The sequence below is a fragment of the Scylla paramamosain genome, chromosome 37 (assembly GCF_035594125.1).
Source record: "Scylla paramamosain isolate STU-SP2022 chromosome 37, ASM3559412v1, whole genome shotgun sequence".
Classification (NCBI taxonomy): Eukaryota; Metazoa; Arthropoda; class Malacostraca; order Decapoda; family Portunidae; genus Scylla; species Scylla paramamosain.
Window position 1 is genome coordinate 15,515,828 of NC_087187.1, and position 22,898 is coordinate 15,538,725.

At 42.0% G+C, this 22,898-nt stretch overlaps 1 long non-coding RNA gene across 1 annotated transcript; it reads right to left on the reverse strand.

The window, feature by feature from the left end:
- Window positions 1-8,918: 8,918 nt before the first annotated feature.
- Window positions 8,919-21,946, reverse strand: LOC135091524 (uncharacterized). The gene is made up of 3 exons (XR_010262540.1): window positions 21,751-21,946; window positions 11,765-11,853; window positions 8,919-9,485 (listed from the first exon to the last, which is right to left on the reverse strand). It is a non-coding gene; the product is annotated as an uncharacterized LOC135091524 (long non-coding RNA).
- Between the last annotated feature and the right edge of the window lie 952 nt (window positions 21,947-22,898).

Sequence of the window (22,898 nt, forward strand, 5' to 3'; positions counted from 1 at the left end):
CTCTCTCTCTCTCTCTCTCTCTCTCTCTCTCTCTAGGCACTGCACAACACCGCGAGCACGACACTCAAATGAAAACAGAATCACAGGGGCGGGAAACTAACACGGGGGAAAAAGGGAAAAGCTTAACTAAAGAGATCAGTTAGCCATGGCGTGCATTGTAAAAAGGTGAACTTGAACGTGGGACACACCAAGTGGAACCATCTCCTCCCTGGGCCGCGTGGGGAGAACAGAGTGCTGTCCCAGTGCCAGGACGGCCAGTACAGCCCACAGCCGCCCCTTCGCCGCCCACGCCATCACTCCCACGCCAAAAGGACGGTGGGAAATTTCACGTCAGACGGAAATAGTGACTGGACACCAAAAGCAGGAAGAAAGAATAGGAGAGCGAAAGGGAGGAGGGAGAAAAATAGTAAGAGGAGGAACGCTCTTGGCGGGTCTCACTTCTTTGGTAGCAGCGGTGCAGGACGAGGAAGAAGAGGAGGAAGAGGAGGGAAAGGCGTAACCTCCTTCACCAACAGTAGGTTGAAAAGTCAAATTGACCCTAAATTTAATAAAAACAGTGGTTCTGCATGATGACAGCCAAGCGTGGCAGAAATGCGCTCATTTGGGATTATATGGAGCTATCAACTCCAGAACAAGCAATATGTTTGGTGTGTAAAGACACCTTGAAGTTCAGTGGAAGCACAACTTCCAACCTCTTCAAGCACCTCCGCATAAAACATCCGATTGAGTACGCAGAGCATAAGGAAGAAAATGATCGTGCTGTGGCTGCTAAGTCACTAATAACATAAATCTGAATGGCTACTTATAGTGTGCACCCTTCACCACCCTTCACCTTGCTGCAGTGTGTCTCACTTGACTAGAACTGCACATGTATTTTCATGATTGCATATTTATATCATGGAAATCTTCATAAAAAAAAAAAAAAAAATATATATATATATATATATATATATATATATATATATATATATATATATATATATATATATATATATATATATATATATAGATAGATAGATAGATAGATAGATAGATAGATAGATAGATAGATAGATAGATAGATAGATAGATATAGATATATCCTTGGTAAGCGTCATGGGAAACACGATCTATATCTCGGCAAATTGTAGCCAAAGGGCGAGAGTCGTGATGTTTGTGACAGGTGGAGAGGAATCCTGGATTCTGTCTGTGCTTGGATTCCCTTGCAAGCACCAACGAATCTCGCGCCTGGCAGACAATAGGAAGAATCTCGGGCGCCCGGGGCTTGTTAACGCACAGTAACCTAACAAGCCAGGCAGGCAACCAAAGAGCCAGTCAGCCATCCCGCCTGCCCGCCTGCTACCACGCCAGCAAGTCAATGAACCAAACAGGCAATCAGCCAGGCGGGCAGCTGAGGGAGGCGAGGGGCGGTGTGTTCAGTGTCGCTCCATCACAAACAATCAGCACACAGATGAACACGCAGAGATTCATTCCTCGTGGTGTGTAATTGCATAATCAAAACACGTGCTGCAAAAAAAACCACGACTTGGAATCAAAGTTGGCGGGCACACAGCACACGCAATTCTCACTAATATGGAGGACATACGCACGCAGCGCACATAGATATAATAACTACCTTCTGTTTGGTGACGGCTGAAAATATCCGGATAAAATACAAGCTACGGAAGAATACCATACACAAAATCAAAATATGTACCTCTCCGGACCCGGAAAACGAAGTATTGTAATAATTTTGGAAGAGAATTCAATTAAAAAACGGAACTGTGTCTATCGAGCATCCAGGTCCCTTCGAAATTTATGACTTATCAGTAACCGGAAATATGTCATATGCAAGAATCTGGAAATCGAGAAAATCATGAAACTTTAATTTATGTAAAAAAAAGAAATATACAGCGGTCACGTTCCAGGGAATATTGAGTCGGGGAATATTGAGTGCGCTGTGGAAATACAACCCTGAATTACTCTTTTGTTTTTCACACCGCGCAGAATAGTACCTGCTTAATGCATCCTTTTTATACTGATTTTCCCCATCACCGGCGCTTCAAACACCGGAGATCTACGCGCACACCACACTATATACTGTACATGGAGAGCTGAATTAGCACTGCGTTGTCTTATTGCTGACCTTAATGATGCAGTAGTAATTGTGACAAGACGAAATGTGAAATGCTGAACCATGACGAGCAATGATGTTACAGCAAGAAATATACACTGAGAGGGGAATATTTCTGCAACATGGAGGAGGAGGAGGAGGAGGAGGAGGAGGAGGAGGAGGAGGAGGAGGAGGAGGAGAAGAAGGAGCAGGTGGAGGAGGAGGAAGAGGAGGAGGATGATGAGGAGAAGGAGGAGGAGGAAAAAGACGAGGACTAGTATGAAGTGAAAGAAGAGGAGGAGGAGGAGGAGGAGGAGGAGGAGGAGGAAGATAACAAACCCTAATATGGTAATGATTGAGAGTAGCAAATAAAATCAGTAATAAATCTTGAAGATCCGAGAGGCTGGAGGAAGAAATCTGGACTGAGAGGGAGGAGTCCGTGTGACGCGGAGGAGGAGGAGGAAAAGGAGGAAGAGGAGGAGAAGGTTACGGTCGCAGAGATTAATGACTCACCCGCCACCCAAAAGGAGAGGCGGGTGAGGCCTTGGGAGGAAGGTACAAGGTTCTTCTTGTTGGGAAAGTTGGGAAAGTTTTGTCGTCTTGAGTACAAAGGCAAAGTTAACTAATATGAAGAGGTATTTTTGGTGTGTGGTTGTCCTCTCTCTCTCTCTCTCTCTCTCTCTCTCTCTCTCTCTCTCTCTCTCTCTCTCTCTCTCTCTCTCTCTCTCTCTCTCTGGTTTCCTACTCAGAATTACACGTTCTTCCCCCTTCCAGTATTTGCAGAAACTCGCGTTACACCCTGTATACTACCAGTGCACACGCTATTCATTATTTTGTTTCATAAACTGACTAGAAACACGTACATATTATATATTTAGTTTTTCACAGTCCAATGTTAATTCCAAAAATTCACACTTATAAAGGAAGTACTAGATAATAAATGTATATATGTATGTGGTTAGGTTTAGAATTCCAATGAAATTCTTTACAGACAACTTCACGATGTAGTACACATTACTCTTAAGAGCAATGAGAGAGAGAGAGAGAGAGAGAGAGAGAGAGAGAGAGAGAGAGAGAGAGAGAGAGAGAGAGAGAGAGAGAGAGAGAGAGAGAGAGATTAATTCTGCCTTGGAGAGTAACGACACGACTAGTTTGTATAATACTAAATTCACAAGAGTTTTGTTTTAAAATTAATCGCTTTGTATGTTTGTGTTTTTAGAACCCCTCCCACCTTTCATTTTCCATAACAGAAACGAAGCATTAATGATAACATTGCGTCTGAAGTTTTATCAGTTTGTTAAGCTGTTGTTTCTTGACCGCTTCTTGTGGCATGAGTAGTGTCATGACCCTTCGCAGTGATAAGAACATAAGAACATAAGAAATAAGGGAAGCTGCAAGAAGCGAGCAGGCTTACACGTGGCAGTCCCTGTATGAAACACACCTACCTATTTCCATCTGCTATCCCCATCCATAAACTTGTCTAATCTTCTCTTAAAGCTCTCTAGTGTCCTAGCACTAACTACATGATTACTGAGTCCGTTCCACTCATCTACCACTCTATTTGAGAACCAATTTTTTCCTATCTCCTTCCTAAACCTAAATTTTTCAAGCTTGAACCCGTTATTTCTTGTTCTACCCTGGTTGCTGATCCTAAGAATTTTGCTTACATCTCCCTTGTTATAACCCTTATACCACTTAAAGACTTCTATCAGGTCCCCTCTTAACCTACGTCTCTCTAGAGAATGTAAATTTAACCGCTTCAACCTCGCTTCGTAAGGAATACTCCTCATCCCCTGTATCCTTTTAGTCATTCTCCTCTGTACTGATTCTAATAGACCTATATCTTTCCTGTAATGTGGGGACCAGAACTGCACAGCGTAGTCTAGATGAGGTCTGACCAGCGCCAAGTATAACTTTAATATTACTTCCGGCCTTCTACTTTTAACACTCCTAAAAATGAATCCTAGTACCCTATTTGCCTTGTTTCTGGCTTCTATGCATTGTTTCCCTAGACGGAGTTCAGAGCTAACTATAACTCCTAAATCTTTCTCGTACCCTGTACCTACCAGAGTTTGGGTGTTTAATGTGTACCTATTGTGTGGGTTTCCTCTACCTACGCTAAGCACTTTGCATTTATTGATATTAAATTGCATTTGCCATCTATCCGTCCATTCATTCATTCTATCTAAGTCTGTCTGCAAGGCGATGGCATCCGCTTCTGACCTAATTAATCTACCTATCTTTGTGTCATCCGCAAATTTACTAACATCGCTACTAATTCCACTATCCAAGTCATTGATATATATTAGAAATAATAATGGCCCTAATACTGATCCCTGTGGCACCCCACTAATGACATGACCCCACTCGGATTTCGAGCCGTTTATTAGCACTCTCTGTCGCCTGTTACCAAGCCATGACCCTATCCAACCTAACACCTTCCCATCTATCCCGTGCGCCCTAACCTTTCTCAGGAGCCTTTGATGGGGCACCTTGTCGAATGCTTTACTAAAGTCCAGATATAAGATATCATAACTATCACACTAAAGTCCAGATATAAGATATCATAACTATCACTAAGATATCATAACTATCACAAGATATCATAAGAACATAAGAACATAAGAACATAAGATAGTGATAGTGAACATGATGCAGACAACATCGGCACAATGGATAAGACTGTTTCAAGGACACATTCACTGACACATTCATGAGGCAGCAGTGCCAGTCTAAGCTATATGATATACTAACTTTCGTGTAATAAGGCACCTTAACAAAACATCTAAAATCAGTTCTCCCTTAATAACTTATGCATTACAGTAAGTGACATTCCCTTGAAAGAGAATGCGGAGCTTGCTTGCTTCCATTAATCATTTGGAAACTTATAAATATTTCGTAATTCATTATGAAGGGCAGGCCTGTCGTGGTGATTCTGAACTTCAGCATTCCTAAACATGAATTTCATAGCCAAAGTGATCTGTAGTGTTGCCTACCGCCACCAGTTAATGTTAAACACATCTGTTATATTGTCTGGAGGAGTTTTTGGGGTAATAAGAAAATCCAACTTGGGAAGTGTGCGTGGTGATGTGAGCAGTGAGCAGTGAGCAGCGCAGCTCACCAGTGACAGCGGCAGCATCCCACTGACATCGTTTTCTGACAACCAGAGTGTGTACTACTTGTAATTAAATCGAATTACACTGAATTATGTGAGAAACAGACAGACATGTTTCACTGTACAGTTTGCAACTTTTCTTGATGTGTTCACAGAAAGTCTGCGTGTCTTGCTGACTTGTGGCACATCAAACACTTCGCGCCTTTACCACTCACAAACAAATAAATAAATAAATAAATAAAATAATGACTTATGCCTCTAAGTATGTAAGAAACTAACTACTTAATATATTTGGTGTACATTAAGGAATCATAACCATAGGAGGTAATGTGCAATACCATAAGTCAACTATCAAGTGTTCATTACAATTCCACGAAATATGAACACACACAGACCGATCCAGGCGCCGTGACGAATTACGTAAATTAAGGTTTGTAACTTGAGGCGCATATAGTCATCAATGTAGGTGATACATACATACATACATACATACATACATACATAGAGAAAGACAGACAGAGACAGGCAGACAGACGGACAAGAGAGACACTGACCAAAATAAATGAAAAAAAAAAAAATACAGACATGCAGGCATTCAGACAGACCGACGGCGAGACAGAAAGACAGACAGGCAGACAGGCAGATATAGAGACAGGTGCTAAGAAGGAAAGGAAAAGGGTAAGGGAAAGCCGGAAAGGAGAAGGTAGAAAAACTAAATGCAAGGGAAGAGGAGGAGGAGGAGGAGGAGGAGGAGGAGGAGGAGGAGGAGGAAGAGGAGGAAGGGAGAAGAGAGAAGCCATCACTGCGAGAAGAATGGTAATGATGGTGATGATGAAACAGAAGATCCATACGAAGGAGAATATAGGAAGAGGAGGAGGAGGAGGAGGAGGAGGAGGAGGAGGAGGAGGTGGTGGTGGTGGTGGTTGTGGTGGTGGTGGTGGTAAGCAGCTAAACCTTTATGAATTGTATTAAAATGACGCATTAACCGTATTGTTCACTCCTTATTGCCTGTAAAGTCCCTAATTAGTATTTCCTCTAAGGGTGCTTGGTGCCTTTCATCATGCTGCGGGATTAGCGCCGCGCACTCCCCGGGGAATGACAACAGTATTTCAACACCTTATTACTCACTAACACCAAGTATTCTGATTTGTGTAATACATTTCACGGTCATTAATATTTCAACCTAATATTGCTCAAACTGGAAATATGATACTACCACCACCACAACCACCACTACGATCACTTCCACTACTACTACTTCTACTTCTACTTCTACTACTACTACTACTACTACTACTACTACTACTACCACCACATTTACCATCACAACCACAAGATTTCTCTATGTGAACGTCAAATGTGTGTGTGTGTAGTGCTTCTGTAAAATGAATGATGATCAGCATTATATTCTCTAAGTCATAAATGCAGGCAAATAATGCCTAAACATCATTAATTTCACACATGCTTTGTAAATTAAATTACCTACATACGAAACCCAACTTAAGTAGACACATTTATATATATATATATATATATATATATATATATATATATATATATATATATATATATATATATATATATATATATATATATATATATATATATATATATATATATATATATATATATACAGACAAATATACAAAAAAAAAAAAAACTGTCTTTTACAAATACACGATGTGAATTAACACGATAAACCTTCTCTCAATCCGCCTCCTTGCCTCCTTCCAGACTCATTCATTAACTCCATTATTTCCAAGCTTCTCCCTGGAATCACTTAATTAGACTTTTTAACCCAGCTGCTATTACGTTCTGTAGTTCACCCAGAGCCTTCCACCCTTCCTTTCCAACCACAGTTTACTACAGCAGGGCAACCGTCCATATAGAATTATTTGCATACTTTAATTCCCTCAACCCGCTTCTTTTATTACACTTATTTTATTATTTATTATTGCTCTAACTACTTGTACTACGGTTGCTGTTGCTGCTGCTACTGCTGCTGCTGCTGCTGCTGCTGCTGCTGCTGCTGCTACTTTTACTACTACTACTACTACTATGACGACGACGACTACTGCTACCGCCGCCACCACCACCACCACCAACACTACTACTACTGCTACGACTACGCACTACTATTAAATCTACTACTGAAAGATACTCAACTCTTCAACGACCAAGCGATTTTTTCAGTAATATATATATATATATATATATATATATATATATATATATATATATATATATATATATATATATATATATATATATATATATATATATATATATATATATATATATATTTTGTAATTCTCTCTCTCTCTCTCTCTCTCTCTCTCTCTCTCTCTCTCTCTCTCTCTCTCTCTCTCTCTCTCTCTCTCTCTCTCTCTCACACTCATACTCACACACTTAAGAGGGTGCAAGTCTAGTCAGCGCGGGTCACATAACTTGGGTTCGTGTTCTGTCTGTGCAACGTTCTGGAAATGGCATTGCAGAGTCTCTGATTCAGATATAGATTGAGAGATGCAGAGAGACTGATGGAAAGTCGGACGGAAAGGGAGACAGGTTTACATATAGATGGAGAGAGAGAGAGAGAGAGAGAGAGAGAGAGAGAGAGAGAGAGAGAGAGAGAGAGAGAGAGAGAGAGAGAGAGAGAGAGAGAGCAGAGGAATGATAAAATGGAACAGAGTGATAGAAGAGCAGAGGTAAAAAGACACATGTTTATACGCACACACACAAATAGACACACACACAAACACAAAGATAAGTAAATAACATAAATAACCTCACAAGTAAATCTAGATAGAGACAAACAGCTAAACACATACTTAAAACGATAAGAAGAGACAAAGAAAGCACGCACAGGGAGACAGATGAAGGCAGAATAACATCAAGACAGATGTACTCGAGTGAACAGATTGAATTCATGAGTAGCGTTAGGTTTATTTGAAATGAGGGCGAGGCAGGAACATTCCTCCTTCAAGGCCGCGGCACCGGAATGGCTAAAACTCACTAAACTTGAGAGAAACGCGAGTAACGAAGCAAGGAAACTCTTTCGCCCTGAGGGAGAGAAGCGACAGGCAAGGAGTCCACGTCCCCAGGAATGTTTATCAACTTCAAGTACGTCGTGTGTTTAAATAGCATTAGAAAAGATCACTGTGCTGGTAACTGATTATACGACTAATCAAGAGTATATTGCGTGACTCAAATATTGAAATGAAGGAGCGAACAAGGTGAACAAACAAGAGAAAGAGGGATATTTAAGGAGCCCTAAACCCTCTTTGTGTAATAACAATAAACTATATAAGTACAGAACAGAAAAAAAATAACTATAAAAATGAACAGACAAATAAATCCGAATACCCTAAAAAAAGAAAAAAAAGTTTTCTTTGAAATCACGAGCAAAATAAGAAAAAATAAATAAAGGACAAAGAACAGTATAGTAAACTATAAAAGTTACATAATAAAAAAAAAACTAAAGATAAAGAAAAACTGAAGTTACACTAAAAAAACGCACGTTTTCTTTGGAATCATAAACAAAATAGCTAAAGAAAAGAAGTAGTGAAAGAAGAATATGAGTATTATAAAATTCCATAAGCCCTTCCAAGCACTTTGCACAAAAAAAAGAAAAAAAAACTCAAATTATAATAAAAATAAAGGAAAGAAGCCACATATTCTCATCACACAAATAAAATAGCAGACACACGAAAACTTAAAAAAGAAAACGGAAAGGACACAAAAACTTGCGAAGAAAAATACGAAATAAAGAAGCGAAAACTCAGGAACAAAAATAAAGACACATGGAAAATAAAAATAATAAAAGAGACGAAAACTTAAGAAAATAAAAAAGTAGACAAAAAATCAAGGAGAAAATAGAAAAAATGACTAAACTTAAGAAAGTAGAAAATAAAGACCAAAAAATAAGAAAATAGCGAGAAAGACACAAAAACTCCAGAAAAGCGGAAAAAAAAAAAAAAGAGGAATGAGTGAGAGAGTATGCAGGATAAGAGGCCGGCGCGCGGTGACGATAAGGACAAACTGGACAAGAACATTCCGTGGGTGACAACTCCTCCCATCAGCATTAGGCCGCGTGTTGTTGTGAGTGTGTTATTGCTGTCATCACCATTACCTGTGATATGAGGTGGGGGTGAGAGTAAGTGCGGTGACCCTCGGAGTGCCCCAGGCGATCATCAGACGTTTGGAACACTGCTTCTTACCTCTCCTGCTGCCTGCTGCGGGTGGCGGTGGTGGTGGTGGCGGGGAGAGAATGTACATTGCCTGTGGGAAGAGCAAATGTGGCGGGTAAGAGAGAGGAAGGGAGAGGAAGGGAGTTAAAACGAGGGAGGTAGAAAACTGTGGAGAATGTAATGTTCTGTGGTGTGCGTGTGGGAAAGAAAAGGGCAGTAGGGGAAAAGTGCCACTTGAAAGGTTACTTGAGGAAAAGGGAAAAGATAAAGGAAGAAAGTTAAAGGGAGAAAGAATAGGAGAGGTCAAGGTAATGTGCTGTGTTGTTGAAGAGGCAAGGAAGAAAAGGATGCCACAGTAAAGGCAACACTTGCAAGGACACTTCATAGGAAGGCAAAGACTTAAAAACCCGTGTCACTTCATCTAGACCCTTTGGAATGTAGTGCAGGTGGGCACACAAATCCTAATTCGCACCTATGCCTACACATTCCTTTTATCGGCTACACTTAACCTGTAATCATTTGAGTTCCAAAGAGCTGAGAAGAAAAAAAAAAAAAAAAAAAAAAAAAAAAAAAATATATATATATATATATATATATATATCATATATATATATATATATATATATATATATATATATATATATATATATATATATATATATATATATATATGTATATATATATATATATATATATATATATATATATATATATATATATATATATATATATATATATATATATATATATATATATATATATATATATATATATATATATATATATATATATATATATATATACTCGTATAGCGAGGAGAAAAAAATGCCCGTTCATCTTCCTGTTCCTAAAAAATCAAAATAAAGTACAAAAAAGTTGAATAATTTAGTTCCAGAGGTGTCTTGATTCTCTTCTTTGGAAGCATCTTGAGTCGTAAGAAGGAAGGGAAAGCAGGAAGACGTAGAGAGTAGAAAGCTTCAGAGTTTACAAGTAAATGTTTAATGTTAAAAAGACTCCATTACTGACAAAGTCCCCAATGCCTAGTCAGATAAACGGAAGGAAAAGAAACAGAAGAGAGGACAATAATAGATAGAAGAGTAAATGAACGAATGAATCAATGAAATTGAATGCCCCGACCAATACAATGTACATTATGCAGTGTTAAATGTACCACCACACAAGTAATATAATCCTCCCTTCCTTCCTTCCTTCCTTCCTTCCTTCCTTTCCTCTCAGCTCTCGTCTTCTCCTTTCTTCATTACTTGTCCTCCCTCTCTCTCTCTCTCTCTCTCTCTCTCTCTCTCTCTCTCTCTCTCTCTCTCTCTCTCTCTCTCTCTCTCCTATCAATTCCCCTTTCATTAGTCTAAATATCCTTTCTTTTCTGTGTTTTTTTTTTCTTTTTTATCCTTCATTTAGCTTTATTTCCGTTAGAACTTTTCTTTTTCTCATTCCTCATTGCTGTCATTCTTTTTTTTTAATCTTCTAAACCTCATCTCTTTCACTTCAGACTCCCTTCTTCTTCGTATCTTCTCTTTCCCCTCTTCTTCTCCCTCCCTCTCTTTCTTTTTCTCTCTTTGCTTTTTCAGTGTTCGTTTCTAGCCTCCTTTTATTCTTTTCTTTATTATTTTTCTCCTTTCATTTTCCTTCCTACTTCATTATTAGTACATCTACCCATTCTTCTATTGATATCCTTTCCTCCTCCTCCTCCTCCTCCTCCTCCTCCTTCTTCTTCTTCTTCTTCTTCTTCTGTCTACATTGTTTCCCTTTTTTTTGTCTTTGGAGATCCATTAATCTATCTCGCTATCCCCATTTTCTTCTTTTCTTTTATGCTTCCCTCCCATCTCTCTCTCTTTCTCCATCTCATCCTTCCTTAAAATATCCTTCCCATCCTTCATTCCTCAGCCTCTGTTTCTCCGTTTTCCTTCTCATCCTCCTTCCCTCCTTGTCATTCCTCCCTCAACATCTCTCTCTCTCTCTCTCTCTCTCTCCTCTCTCTCTCTCTCTCTCTCTCTCTCTGTTTTCATTCTTTTTTTCTCTCCCTTTCATTATTTAACGCATTCTTCCCTTACATTCTACAGCTATCCTTCCTTCCTTCCTGCCTCTTCCTCACCTCCCTCTCCAACCTCTCCCTTTCCTCCCTCACATTCATTCCTTACTTTCTCCAGCTATACTTCCTCTCTATTTCCTCCTTAACTTTCTTCTCTCTTTGCGCTTCTCCCTCCCTCTCTCTCTCCCTCCCTCCCCACCCACACACACAGCTCCTGAAGGAACACAACTACCACATCGTCCCCCCCCCCCCCCCGCCCCTACGGAACCAATACTGTGTGGAATTTGCTCCACTTTGGCCTTCCAAGGGTGAAGCTAACGTACCTCCATCACTCCACTTCTCCAGGTTTTCCTCCATTTTGTTCTTTGCCTCAGCGTCTTCTAATTTGATCAGTTTGTTGTCATTTTTTCATCTGCAAGGAAAGAACAGACAGTTTATACTTATGGATATATACAAACATACACACGTACCTACATACATACAAATATGTATATTAACCACGTACATTTTATTGCTACCTGGTGGTAATTTCTCTAACTTCTCTGCTTTAGTTCCTTCTTGTGCCTTCCCACAAACATGAACACACACATTTACACATCTCCATACAAGCAAGTTTGTATTTTGGTGTAAACTGGTTATCTATCATCATAGGACTACTTGTAAACTTTTTTTTATTTCACTCTCCCTTCCTCCCTTCCTTTCTTCCTTCCTCCCTTCCTTCCTTCCTTTCTTTCTTTCCTATTTCCTCTTAGTCTTTATTTCATCTTTTCTCTTTACCCACATGGAGAAAGGAGGGGATATGAGAGAGAGAGAGAGAGAGAGAGAGAGAGAGAGAGAGAGAGAGAGAGAGAGAATCAAAAGGTCACGGTGGAAATGGAGGAGAGAAATCAGTCAAGTGTCAGAGGTCTCTGTTCAGTCCTGGAGCAAATGGTGCGAGAAGGTGTGTTTTGCCGGGGAGAGAGAGGTTCCCCAGGGCCTGCCTTGCCTCTTACAATAATTATTGAACTCTTCCTTCTGTGGCTTGGAGTTACTTTCCTTCACCCCTTAATTTTAGAGTGCGTTCCGAAATGTAGCACTTATTTTACTTTTTTCTCGTGAAGGAAAGCCAAGACACACACACAAAAAAAAAAAAAAAAAAAAATGCTGAATTAGCTATTTCTTTGAAATAAATAAATAAAATAACCGGTCAGTTTATTTCCATAAGTGTCGTGATACTCTTCTGTTGGAAGTGTTCATGTTTCAGGGTGAGAAATACAAAATTAGAAATAGGAAAGCACTTCATAAAATGTTACTTTTTGTTCTCCTTCCTGTTCTGTTCTTTCGTATCTTTTTTTGTCACTTCAGAAAAGGTTCACGTACAATTATATTTATATTAGTAATTATACTCGTTTTAATTCAATTTTATTTACTTTTCTTTATTACTATTTTTTTTATAGATATTGGGTGTTGTAATATTTCCAGTGTCTATCTAAGATAATTAACTTATTTTTTTTCCTGGAGTCGTTCCGTGTGTTATGTAGGACTTGAACCTGAATTAGCAAAAGTGAGTGTGTGTATGTCTCGTCTTGAAGAGAATATTCGTGGGTGTAGCAGCGAGAGTCATCCAACAGAGTTAAGTAAGAGTCTACAGATGTACTGTTAAGTGTGGGTGAAGCGAGTGACAGAGTGGCTGTGTCACTCAGATAGTAGCAGTTGTGGTGAGTGCTAAGAGGATTCCTGTCATTTCGTATATTACGGACAATCTCCTTTCATAACATAAACAATAAAGACAAGAAAAATCACTTTTTTTCCGGTATTACGCGTCATTATGAATAACGATTTTTTTTTTCTTTTTTTTGTGTGTGTAACGCTATATTCTTCCCTAAATCGTTGCCAACAAGATTTTTTTTTTCAAACAGGACATGTACCTGGAGCTTGAGTTTTTATAAAATAATTGTTTCAATAATGATGCATATGAAAAAAATATATATGATAAAATATATACTTATTTTGGCTCGAAGGAGTAAGAGCAGGTTTTATATCAATCAGAGAACAGGAGTGGTATTAAGATTCAGGTTTTACACACAAATCTACGGCAATGACGTCCAAGACTTCTCCTGTGTGAAGGTTGGCGAGTGAAGGATGACAGCTTTGCAAAAATCCGCTTCAAACCACTCATTACTGTACGGAATACCTGGACTCCATAAAGTCACCTTCAATTAGTCACCATGGAGTACATAATGGTGTTGCTGCAGTGGATGAATACCGAGAGATGCTTTTAATACTTGATTACAAAAGATAAGACCATAAACTGTTTCCTTTACAGGGATGGATGACTTATGTATTCTCTTTTTTCCTTTCCTTTTCTTTTCTTTTTACATGTCAGGGAGACTGGCCAGCGACAAAACTATCTGAAAATACAACAGAAAAAGAGGCTGCTATACTCATCGCTCCCAGCACAATTGATAAACAGCCTAAAAGGTTCCCCAAATGAGTTATGACAGTGAACGGGTTAAGCCACACCATCACAAACAAACGCAGGCGACCACCAGAGTGGCGGCGCGGGTGTGTGTGTGTGTGCGTGTGTGTGTGTGTGTGTGTGTGTGGCAATCAGCGGCGCCGGAGTGATTACATGTTAGTGGTGTTTAATCAGGCGCTGACAGGCGGCTATTGAAAACCTGTAGTGTCCAGCTGCTGTAATCCATTGCTTAGGGCGTAGTGGAGATGGGCACCGCAGCAACATTCAGCTTCTTGTCCAACAACGTGTTTCTTAAGTTGAAGCAGCGCGGCCGAGTCAGGTGTTTGTTTTGGTTAGAGATACAGCATTACTATCGCCAGGACACTCGAGTTGCCAATTCTTTTTTTATTAAAATTCCCGTTTCCATACACTAGGAAGGAGATGTATGTATTTTGGACTTTTGAGTGTCACAGACATGTTGCCTTTATGTTTACTGTCGTCTAGATTAAGACGTTTCCAATCAAGAGTGTATTCATTTGGAAATCTTAAGATGACCAAATAAATCTAAATGCCGATTCACTAGAAAATAAACTTATATACATTTGTTACTTGTTACATTGTGTTACTACTTAGAAGGGATTACGTAGAAAAGTATATTATACAAGTCCACTGCATCTTCATGTAAATAGAATAACACTGTAGGTATATCTGATATTGCTTGTATGTGAGAGAAGAGTTTGTGTCTGTGCTGCCACCTGCTGACAACCACTAGTTATGAAAACTCCCCATTAGAATGTGCGTGCGTGCGTGCGTGTGTGTGTGTGTGTGTGTGTGTGTGTGTGTGTGTGTGTGTGTGTGTGTGTGTGTGTGTGCGTGCGTGCGTGCGTGCGTGCGCGCGCAAGGGGAAACATTTACTAGCTCGAATAATTTATGAATCCCTTGATGTCACGTGCTAAAATATCCTGTCACATTTAGCAAGAAAAAAAAATTAAAACATCTCATTCCCTCATACCTTACTGAATTACGTCACACACACGACACACACACACACACACACACACACACACACACACACACACACACATCCAATACACGGCTACTATTACCACCACTGCTACCACCACCACCACCACCACCACCACTACCACTAGTGCCTCACCCAAACACGGAAGGCAAGCAGCAATATCCGCCCCTCATATTTCACTAGGTCTGCATTTCATTACGTTCTGTGCTCTTCATTCTCCTTCAGCAGGGACAGGAGGGCGACATCAGAGAGAGAGAGAGAGAGAGAGAGAGAGAGAGAGAGAGAGAGAGAGAGAGAGAGAATGCTGTGGTCATTGTTCGCCTACACGCTTCCTCTCTGACACGTCTCGACATGTTTCGTTTAGCCCAGGATGTGGAGTGTGCTAATATTCTGGGTCATAAATGATCTGGAGAATGTCAAGTTTCTCTCTCTCTCTCTCTCTCTCTCTCTCTCTCTCTCTCTCTCTCTCTCTGCAGGGTAAATTGTCTAACTTTCCGCCTCCCATAACTTCATGCCGTTGAGTCTGAAGGTCAGTTCGCTCAGGTCAGGAAACGAGGTCAGGTCACGCGTTTGATGACCATCCACTGTTCTTATCTCTGTTCCCCTCACCCTTGCACCGCCTCAGCCCGCACGCCTTACTCTGCACGCCTCACACTGGCCGCCTCACTCTGCACGCCTCGTTTATCTAGAGGCAGAATGCAGCGGTGAAGCCAAAACGTGTCCCTCTAGTGTGAAAAGGGAATAAGTACAAGTGTGCATCCGTGAGAAGGAAGCGCTTGTGCCGTGGTGAGTGGATACCCAGAGGAGAGATGAATGGTTGAGGAGTGGAAGACACAATAGTCAGGTTGTTAATGCTGAGTCATTAGGCATCTTTACGTTATTACACATATTGATGGATGAGGACGGTAAGTGACAGCCATGTGTAGGCCTAATGGCTTCCAGCAGTTTCCCTTATGTCCTTATGTTATTCATGATAAATTACTTCAACAATACTATAGACGACTCAAGAGTACAACAAAATGATAAAAGCATCCATGGACTTTCTTCAGTTCTTTAAAGTAGTATCATTTCAGTCACTCAAAACTTCCTTCCACACGCTGCTCCATGAAGAGTGACAACAGCGCCCACGTCTCACGGAAGGATATTTGTCAGTTCAGATTAATTTCCTCTTTGCGGAGTGATGTCAGTGATGGCGGACTCACAGTACGGGGTTTACAATCACTTGGTACTGAAGCAGAAAAAAACTCAGGTGATAAGAACCTCGAGTCAGGCGATTATCAGGACAGATGTGTCACAGATCATCAAGGCCTCACTCACTCACTCAGGATATTTGGGCCACAGCTCACTTAGTAACATTGTAACATTTACTGAAATACAAGGCGTGACTTCCAATCTGTTGTTGTTTTCTGTTAAAAAATCAGGGAATCCGAGAGTTGGTGACATGCTGGGCGCAGGAAATGGCTTCTTTTTCTTGGTCTGAGCTCAATTTCAGGCCCAGACAGCCATGCTCGTGAACACTGAGTCGGGTCATCCTGGATGTGGTTCAGTTTCATGTTCAGCAAATCTTGAGCAAGAAGTGTGATTTCATAAAATGTCTGGAAACAAACTGAATTATCATTTGAAGTGTGTGGCTCGCGCCGCAACGCTGCAGGAGGCTCCATCTCGCCTGCGGCTCAGCGTGCGGCAGCCCCGCCGAGGCTGCTTGCCGTGGTGCCCTAAGAAGCGCACGGTGGCCATCTTCTACTTCAAGGAGGCTCACTGGCAACAGGGAGCCTCTGGCGAGTACGAGCAAACAGCAGAGTGCGAAGTGAAGAACCTGACGAAGCTGAAACGCCTGGAGGCTGATCTGCCTGTCAAGGTGAAGTATTGGATCAAGCGGCAGCCCAGCAAAATGCTCCTGCAGACCTCGCTGGACGCCCTGCTGGACCAGCTGGAGGGCAGCCCCGCCTCCGAGGCCTGGCTGGCATTCACTGCCACAGGCCAGGAGCAGCGGGTGTGCTGGCAGCCTGCGGAGCACCAATATGGTGCTGGTGCCGACACGCCCCCGAGTGACAATGCCATGGAGGACTCTGCCGATCCGCCACTGGAATACGACGACCTGTGGGATTCAAGCGGCGAGGAGACTCCCGGGGGGGAGGACCTGTCCCCCGTGACTCCCGCCCCCTGCGTCGCGGGGTGATGGCGAGGGAGCTGACGGGGAGTGGGTGACCTTCTTCAACACCTCCACCGGAAAGACGCTGCGGCTTCCTCGCCACACCGAGGAGGAGGAGGCCGCTGTGAACTGGCGGGGCCTCGGGGTGTGGACCAGTCTGGACGACCTTTTCAATCCTCAGGCGGCGACGAAGTGGCGACGCCCCGGGGCGTGGACTAGCAAGGACGACCTCCTCAGTCCCCGTGCCCTGCGCATCGCGGAGGACATTCGGCCTGTGATAAAGAAGATGCGGCTGCCCGAAGGTCCTCACTGGTGGAAGCAGGACAGCGTTGGTACTGCTGCTGTTGGTGCTACTTGTCCTGCTGAGTGGGCCAAGCAGCAGGACACCAGCCTGCTTTCTCCACACTGGAACCTGCCTGCCTTCCCAGAATGCACTGCCACGCCTCGCCACCGTGGTATGTCAGAGGCGGGGGTACCCGAGGTGCCCCTGCCCACCCACGGGCGGCGTGGTGAGACAGCGAAGGGCAGCAGGCGGTGGCTACGCCCCTTCCTCACTGTCGTGGCGGCCCTGGCCTATATGATCCTCGTCCCGTGGCTCGCCATCCGGGGCGACAGCTTCCTGGACGCCATTAGTGGACGGCTGGATGGTTGAGTGCAGATGTGGTTGAGTGGTTGGGTGCGGATGTGGTTGAGTGGATGAGTGTACGTGATTGAGTGAGTAGGTGGGTGAGTGGGTGGATGAGCAGTCAAGACATCTGAATGTAGAAACATGTTGTGGACGAGGTCACTTGGCTACCAAGTGACCTGTGGCACAAACACCCTGAGGCCTTGATGGTATCAGGCCTGTCTAGCCTGACCCGAGGCCCTTGTCACCAGAGCATCAAATTATTTGCTCTCCTGATACGGGCAGCGTGAAGCGGGCATGTACCCACTCCCCACCTGTCGGGAATCCATTACCTTTGCCTGTTGCCTTCAAAGGAAACATTCAGAATGTTATGATGAGAGAGAGTATGAATGCAGGTTTAACACTCACAATGAACGTACTGTGTATCATCACCTTCTTTCCATTCTCATCTTCCAGTTTCGTCTCCTTTCATCTTTATTTTACTCAAAGTGACTTTTCATTCTAGTTCTTCTTGTTTCCTTGTCGCTTTTCTCCTCTTTCTCTCCGTCTTCATGTCTGTCTGTAATTCTGCAGCCGCCAATGTAGTCAATGTTACAACACTTAAATATTTTAAGATTTATCAATCTAACACGTATTCCGATAAAGAAATAAGACGTGATGCATTATCGAGGCAAAACTGAATATTTCTTTGTTATTTTGGGTCGGGTGGGGGAAAAATAACAAAGGTGTGTTAAGTGCAAAATGACGACGCAGAATCAGAGACAGTCAGTGAATCGTAAGAAAATAAGAAATAAGGGAAGCTGCAAGAAGCGACCAGGCTTACACGTGGCAGTCCCTGTGTGAAATATACCCACCTATTTCCACCTATCATCCCCATCCATAAACCCGTCTGATCTTCTCTTAAAGCTCCCTAATGTCCCACCACTACCAACATGATTACTGAGTCCGTTCCACTCATCTACGCAAAGGTGTATTATCCTCATTAGGTTTAAGTTACTGCAGATGACTACCACTAAACACCCTTATGGCCCTCCTCCTCCTCCTCCTCCTCCTCCTCCTCCTCCTCTTTTCTTCTCCTACCTCAGCCTCCTCCCTCCCCTTTACCTTTCTTCTCGTCTTATTTTTCCTCTTATTTATTTTGTCTCTCCTTTTTTATTCATAAATTATCATCTCTTCTTCTACTTCTTCGTCTTCTTTTCGTGCTCCTCCTCCCCTTTCAGTCTTTTTTTCCTGTACATTCTCCTCTTTTCGTCCATTCATCCACGTCCTTTTCATGTGTGTGTGTGTGTGTGTGTGTGTGTGTGTGTGTGTGTGTGTGTGTGTGTTTCTTTTGTTCACTGATTTTAATGTAACTTTTTATTTGTTCCCCGTGTTTGTCTTGATGTCCTTATTTGTTTGTTTTCCAGGCTCCCTTCGCTCGCTCGCCTTATGTCTTACTTTTATCAATATTCCTTATTCCATGCTTCTGTTCTTCCTTTTCTCCCTTCTTTTCTTTTGTTCCTTTTTAAAATTGATACCTGCTTCTAACTCATATTTCTTTCACTTATGTGTCATTTTCATTTACATTTTTACCTCTCTCTCTCTCTCTCTCTCTCTCTCTCTCTCTCTCTCTCTCTCTCTCTCTCTCTCTCTCTCTCTCTCTCTCTCCCCTCCAGGTATATGATATGATTTCGTCAAGCTGAAATCTGGAAGTGGCATTCACCCAATCCTACAGCGATGAAGGGAAATCACTGTATTGTTGAAATTTTTTTTTTTTTTTTTCCGCCGCGTTTTGAGTGACAGTGGGTCAGGCAGCTTATGTGTGTTCATTTATTTATTTATTTTATTTTTTTGCCAGGTTGGTTCGCGGTCACTTCCTTCATTGATTGTACCCTGATATAAGGACATTCTCTCTCTCTCTCTCTCTCTCTCTCTCTCTCTCTCTCTCTCTCTCTCTCTCTCTCTCTCTCTCTCTCTCTCTCTCTCTGTCTGTCTGTCTGTCTGTCTGTCTTTCTAATTCTTCTTCATTTATACATTAAAGTTTCGTTTCTTTTCCCTCACTGTCTTACATATTACAGGTTTTACTCGTGTCATCATCTTTAAGCTCTTCTTTTTTTTTCTTTTCACAGCTTTCTTCTTCATTTTTCACCTTGCCCTCGTTTTATTTTGTTCTTTTCATATTTCCTTCTTCCACTTCCACCAATTAATACCTTCTATATATCTCTCACCTTATTCTTTTTTCTCACTGACCCTTTACCTCTCTCTCTCTCTCTCTCTCACCGACACACCTCTAGTTATCTCCCCTCCTCCATCTACAAACATATTTCCCTCCTTCTCCCTCCCTCCTCCTCTTCTTCCTCCTCCTCCACCGCCACTTACCCAATTCTTCCACTTCCCTTTTCCTCCTTTTCTCGCCAGACTGACCACATTTCACGCACACACATTTCAACTTTTCCACTACCAACTACTATTATTATTCTCTCTCTCTCTCTCTCTCTCTCTCTCTCTCTCTCTCTCTCTCTCTCTCTCTCTCTCTCTCTCTCTTTTCACCTCTATTTCCACATAAATAATTTATATTTCCACAAATAATAAGTAAGTAGAATAAAAAAAACAAAAAACAGCGAAGCAGCATTATTTTTCTCCCCAGCAGACTTGATGACGTCAGCCATGATGGCGACGCGCACCGCTGCCAACACACCCCGAGACATCACCGTCCTCTACAAAAGGTACTGTCGAAATGGAATGCAAAATAAGAGGCGAAGAGAGTGCGGAAATCCATTTATCAACAACGCAATCGTGACATAATCTGATTTACGCTAAAATGAGACGTGTTGGTGTGTGTGTGTGTGTGTGTGTGTGTGTGTGTGTGTGGGGGGGGGGGGGGGGCAGTTACTGCGCAGGTGGTTCTCCACCAGCATAGATAACCACCAACAGATCAATCAGTACTACACCACTGCTATAGTATCTTCCTTACTTAATAGATAATGCCAATGGAACAGTTAAGCTGAACAAACACCGAATAAACACCACAAAGTAACGAGCCAGAGGGAGGGAGCTTTAAAAGTCGAGGAGACGAGATCCTTCTATCCTTCTCCTCCCTTTCCTCTCTCCCACTTTAATCAACATGAACACGTATCTTTTATTTCGAAAGTAGAGATTCAGAACAAGATTTGCACGTGCTTCTGTCACTTCACACATAGCAAATAAGCAGTACTTATGGCAGAATTCCATTAGTCTTATTACTTACGTGTTATATTTGCATCAACATTGAAGAGTGCCAACATGTCCGAAATAAGATTCAGCGCTGGTAAATATTGTAATGCCTTAAAAGTACATTTTTACAATCTTCTTCACTCTGAACAACAAAATGAATGAAACAACTAAATACAGTAGTGAGTGGTACGGCAGAACAGCGTTTAAGACACACTGAAATATAATATACGAAACAGAAAATGGAAGCAGAGCACAGATGTATCGCAAAGGTTGGTACTCCTGTCCGCTACCGCTTGTTCCGTCACTTAGCTCTTCCGATAGTCACCACCACCACTGTTTTCCCACTGTAACGACCAGAATACTGGGCCTGATTTGTACTCAGTGACGTTGTAATTGCTAGATATGTATGTAATGGGTGGATTCACGTGGAGGTGGGGAAGCGAGGGTGTGCGAGGTGATTTACGAACCTGACGAAACAGGGAAGCCAGAGAGCAGTTGCGCGCCTGACCTCTCTTGCCCCTGCCTGCTTACTTCCACCTGTACGCTTGTCCGCCTATATTTCCTATATGTATTGTTGTTTACTCGCCTTCGTGAAATACAGCTGGAGAGCGTGCGTGTGGCTTTTCTTCCTGCCCCCCTACTTCCAGCGTAACACCACTCCCTGCAATCACACCTACCTTGCACATGTACGATATTGCCTCTGGGATCATTAAGTTTAATAAGCAACAAAGCATTAACATTAATTACAACTCCCGGAGAGCTTCAAGAGTCAAAACAAAACGTTACCAAACAAGCCTACGCACTAACTACCCTTATAGTTCTCTCACTCCTTCACCTCAATTTAACTCATACTACGGTGGAAATCGAGACAAATCTCACCTTCTATTTCCACAACGTAAAGGCCCACACGTCCATCACCATATATCGTCACGAGCGTTCTTTCACGCTCACTCAGTACAAAGCAACAGCACTACGCATCGCCGCTGCTACCTGAGACTGCAGGGAGGCGCCGGGGAATGACTGCGGCTTGTGCCCACCTGTGACGTAATTCTCGGATGGACATGTGCAGGGCTACCAACTCTTCCACCACGACATACTTGCGGAAGGTGAACGTTTATCTGTAAATGTATGATTACAGATAAAGGATATACATACATGCAATACATACATACATACATTCATATGGCAGTATCAAAAGTATATATTGAACCATGAAACAGATCGCAAAACACCTATTCTTGTCAAGCCTGAGAAGGTCATTCAAATATCATTAAAAATAAACGGGAAATGCTTTGAAAAATAAGAATCTCAACAGACAGACAGAAGGATTGGCTGACTGATTTTAAGGATAGAAGGAAGAGGAATTGGAGGAAGGGCTGGTACTCCTGCCTTCCCTCCACTCTGTCCCTCCCTCCTCCCTCCGCCCCTATTCCCTGCCTCTCTTACGTCCTCCTACATTCCCTCTCTACGCCATCTCTTCCCCTCCCTCCCTCCCTTCCTCTCTAAATCTCTAAAGGTAAAATATTCACGAGATGTTATTTACACAAGAGCTCTCATTCATCCAGCACCAAAGTTTTCAGAGTGACACAAAACGTACTCCTTAAGTAAATAATGGTATGGATAATCCAGTCTACCTACTACTACACACTCACTACCAAACACTCCAACTACCATCTTCTTTTGTGCATGACAACACCACAATTAATAATCCTCCGGCTATTGCAGAGGCATTTAATGACCACTTTAGCTCAATCGGTAATTCACTGGCCAGGAACTATAGTGATATTCAGTTTTGCTATAAAGATTATATGCCTCCCCCAGTCCCTTTCTCTTTCTTTTTAAGGCCAGCAACACTAATTGAGGTTAACTCCATCATCAAAAACATTAAAGGTTCTTCATCTGGGCACGATGAAATTAACATCACAGTTATAAAAGAATGTAGTAACATAATTTCACCTTTTTTTTAGTTTTTATCATGAACAAATTTTTTTCGAGAAGGTTGCTTCCCAAATCATTTACAAATATCC